Source organism: Equus przewalskii, chromosome 7, assembly GCF_037783145.1.
Source record: "Equus przewalskii isolate Varuska chromosome 7, EquPr2, whole genome shotgun sequence".
In the NCBI taxonomy this organism is placed as follows: domain Eukaryota; kingdom Metazoa; phylum Chordata; class Mammalia; order Perissodactyla; family Equidae; genus Equus; species Equus przewalskii.
This window is the reverse complement of record NC_091837.1, coordinates 24,042,165-24,046,411: the sequence shown is the minus strand read 5'-3', so window position 1 is coordinate 24,046,411 and position 4,247 is coordinate 24,042,165.

Below are 4,247 nucleotides of genomic sequence, written 5' to 3'. Positions count from 1 at the left end.
GTTCTTTGTATGCCCTTTGCTCATTATCCCTTTGAAGTCTTCTCTAGCATAAAGTACTAAAAGCATTAGGAAACTACTGTCACTCAACTGAATAGGGCTGTTGGGGGGGCGGACTACAGAACTCAGAGTTTGCTTTCATTACAACAAAGTCATAATTTTTAGCTTTCCCTAGAAAAATCCTTTAGAAAACATCTCCACGGTGTAGGAGCACAACAACAAGGGAAGAGTGCTTGGACTGGTGAAACTTATGCCTCTACTTTAAAGATCGGAGTCACTAAGTCTGGCTAGCTTGCTTGTTCGGCATGTTTTTGTGCTAAATGAAAACTAAGTGGTTGTGTTACAAGATTTTTAGTGTATTTTGGTAAATGTTTAAATTAGTGTTCCCAGAGCACAGTAATTCTGTGGAGAAATGAGTCTTCATGCTCCAGTGACAAAGTCAAGTTTCTGGGAAAATAACACCATGGTTTTTCGTTTTGGAGTCATCACAAATCCACATTTTTCAGTTTAGCTATACCTTCTCAAGTCAATTTAATTAAAAATTTTCATAGACAGGGCCGGCCTAGTGGTGCAGCGGTTAAGTTTGCACGTTCTGCTTCTCAGTGGCAGCCGCCCGGGGTTCGCCGGTTCGGATCCTGGTTGCGGATGTGGCACCACTTGGCAAAAGCCATGCTGTAGTAGGCGTCCCACATATGAAGTAGAGGAAGATGGGCATGGATGTTAGCTTAGGGCCAGTCTTCCTCAACAAAAAGAGGAGGATTGGCAGTTAGCTGAAGGCTAATCTTCCTCAAAAAAAAAATTTCGTAGGCTTGTAAGGCAGTGTGGATATGAAAGCACACATTAAGGAGTTATGTGTTTCTCTACAGTATTTTAGGAGCTGGTCATACATTATGAATGACAAGATCCATCCTGCATTCATCTAGAGCAGTAATTTTAAAAATTTTAGCTGAGTTCAAACAGATGAAACTAATTTTGATTTATTTAGTACACATTTAAAATAACGGTATTTTTCATTGAGATTTTACATTCTTATTTTCATACTTTTTAAACCGTGTGTATTTATATTTTAAGACATCCCAATTGGGACTAGTGACATTTAAAGTTATCGATAGCCACATGTAGCCAGGAGCAACCATATTGGACAATGCAGAGCTAGAGGGAAGCGCACAGGTTATTTTAAATTACATAATTAAACTTTAAGAAGCAATTATTAGAGTCCCAACAAGGTGGGAGACTACAGTTAACTGCTTGCCTCAATTGGAAATGAGTTTATAGGGGAGACATACTCGGTAGTTTTTATCTGCTTAAATGTTTCCTTACCCCTTTTTCCTGGCTGTTACTGTGCTTTCGGTTTCAAAGCTTTGTCCTTCATGATGGATGTTTTGGCCTTTACTCTTGTAAGCAACAGGAACATAAGTTGCTGTCCAGATGATTTAAAGACATTGGCTAGGTGGGGCAGTAAGCAGAAGACCACACTAGGTGTGATGAACAGCGCCGGAACAGTTGGCTGTGAGGGTACCTTGGAAGGTAGAATAGGATTTGGTTGTTGTGTAGGTGTTGTGGAAGAAGGCCAATTGAAAGATGAGATTCCCACCCTAGATTATGGTGGATTTTTATTCTATTAAGCTTAGAAAACTTAAATACCATTTAAGAAGTAGATTGGTGGAAGGAGATGGAAACAAGCTGACTTATATATCTTTCCAGGTTAATCAGTATTTAAGCCAAAAGATGATTTAAGTATACACTTCAATATAATTCCTGTGGAACCCACTCCTAGTTCTCTCTCCGGCCATTTATCAGTTTCTGTAGTCTCATCTTCATCCCAGCCCTTTGAGTTTCTCAAGATGCAGTCCTAGGCTTTCTTTGTATTCTTCCTTATGTAATCTCATCCTCTATAAAAGTTTTATTTACTTTCCATAAAAACGGGCCAGCCAAATGTTAACCTTTAGTTCAAACATTTTCTCAGAGCTTTGCCCAAAGATCCAGCTGCCTAATATATACCTCCACTGGGGTCGCAAATTTTACTTTCACTGTACCAATGATGAACCAAAATGCTTCAAAAATTCCTTCACCAGTCCAGTTACTTCCTTGTTGCCTATAAGGATAAAATTGCCTCAAGGTACTACATAACCAACATAGAACTCCCTCTCTTTGCTCCCAAACCTAGTCCCCATATGTTGTTTTCTGTCTTAAATGATCATTTATTAACCAGTTTCTTAAGTGAGAAGCCAGCAAATATTCACAACTGTTCTTCTCCCAGTCTCCATATCCAACCCTTCAATTAGCTCTGTTGCTCTAATTTTATGTTTTAAATATCCTCTATTTCTAAATATCTGTAGATCTTCCTTGACATAATTATGGTGTTACATCCCAATAAACCCATCATAAGTTGAAAATATCGTAAGTTGAAAATGCATTTAATATTCCTAATCTACCAAACATCATAGTTTAGCCTTGCCTACCTTAAACCTGCTCAGAACACTTACATTAGCCTATAGTTGGACAAAATCTAACACGAAGCTTATTTTGTAATAAAGTGTTGAATATCTCATGTAATTTATTGAATATTGAAAGTGAAAAACAAAATTGTTGTGTGGGTACAGAATGATGTTAAGTATATTGGTTGTTTATCTTCTTGGTGGCATGGCTGGCTGGGAGCGGTGGCTCGCGGCTGCTGCCCGGCATCATGATAGAGTATTGTACCACATATCTCTAGCCCAGGAAATGATCAAAATTCACAACTCAAGGTACAGTTTCTACTGAATTCATATTGCTGTCACATCATCATAAAGTCAATAAATCATAAAGTCGAACCATGGTAAATCAGGGACTGTCTGTACTCTCCACCACTACTGCCACTACCCTGATCCAAGCTAACATTTGATGATTCAACTACAAAAATCTACGAATCTGTCTACTAGACTCAGAAGTTTTTCTTTTAAGGGTATTTTATTTTTTAATTTTTATTTATTTTTTATTTCTTGCTGATGATGATTCACCCTGAGCCAACATGTGTGCCAACCTTCCTCTGTTTTGTATGTGGGTCACTGCCACATCATGGCCACTGACAAGTGGTGTAAGTCCAAGCCTAGAACCGAACCCGGGCCACTGAAGCAGAGTGCACCAAACTTAACCACTATGCTATGAGCTGGCCCCTAGATTCAGAATTTTATTTTTGCTCCAAATCCATCATCCTTTTTCTACCATGTGAGCAGGACCATCTTAGCAAAATGAAAATTTGCAGGTCACAAACACACCACCTGTTTAAAATGTTGAAATGACTTCCAAATTTTTGGGGTGGAGAGAAGATCCCCTAACATGGTCTGAGAGTACTGGCCTAATGTTCCACCTTCATCCTGCTCCACTCTGCCTTTTCATTCCTCATGAGGTTTCCTCAGCCTACGGTGCTCTCAATTCTGTCCTCTATACTCTCACGACCAACTTTGTCCTAACACTTCATATTTCAGTTCAAACCTCAATTCCTCAGTTTACTGACTCCCAGAGATTATGTAAAATTTGTTACATATCCATAACTTCCTGTTTTCTTCTTGTTTTGGTGAGGAAGATAGGCCCTGAGCTAACATCTGTGCCAATCTTTCTCTATTTTGTATGTGGGACACTGCCACAGCATGTCCACAGCATGGTTTGATGAGCAACGTGTAGGTCCACACCCAGGATCCAAACCTGCTAACCTGGCCACCAAGCAGAGCACACACTTAACCACTATGCCACCAGGCTGGACCCTGTGTTTTTACTTCAGATATTTTATTTCTTAATATGTTGAATACCCATCAATATGCCCCTCGACCTGAGAGTGGGAACATTTACGATTTTTCGTTTCTTTCTTTTGCTAAACTACAGGCTCCCTGAGAGCAGGAACTTCTCTGTTTTGCTCATTCTTGCATCCTCAGATCCTAGAACAATGCCTGGCACATTGAACATAGTAAATAAATGTTATTGAATGATTGAACGAGAGAAGCCACCGAAAGCCACAATGACAAATCTAAAATAGTCTAACGGTCTAGCTAGTTTTTCATGAAAAAGTGAAACAAGTCCAATAAACTGAAATAGCTTGACCAGGATCACTATGACAAACTGGATTTCTTTATTTTCTTGTTTGTTTAGCACGCACACCAGAATCTGTGACAAGCCATGCGTCGTGCTCTGATTTTTCAGCCTTAGATGCATAACAGAGACAATTCATACTGTTTTCATACATTCTGATCTAGCCGGGCTTTCTTCACGTTTAC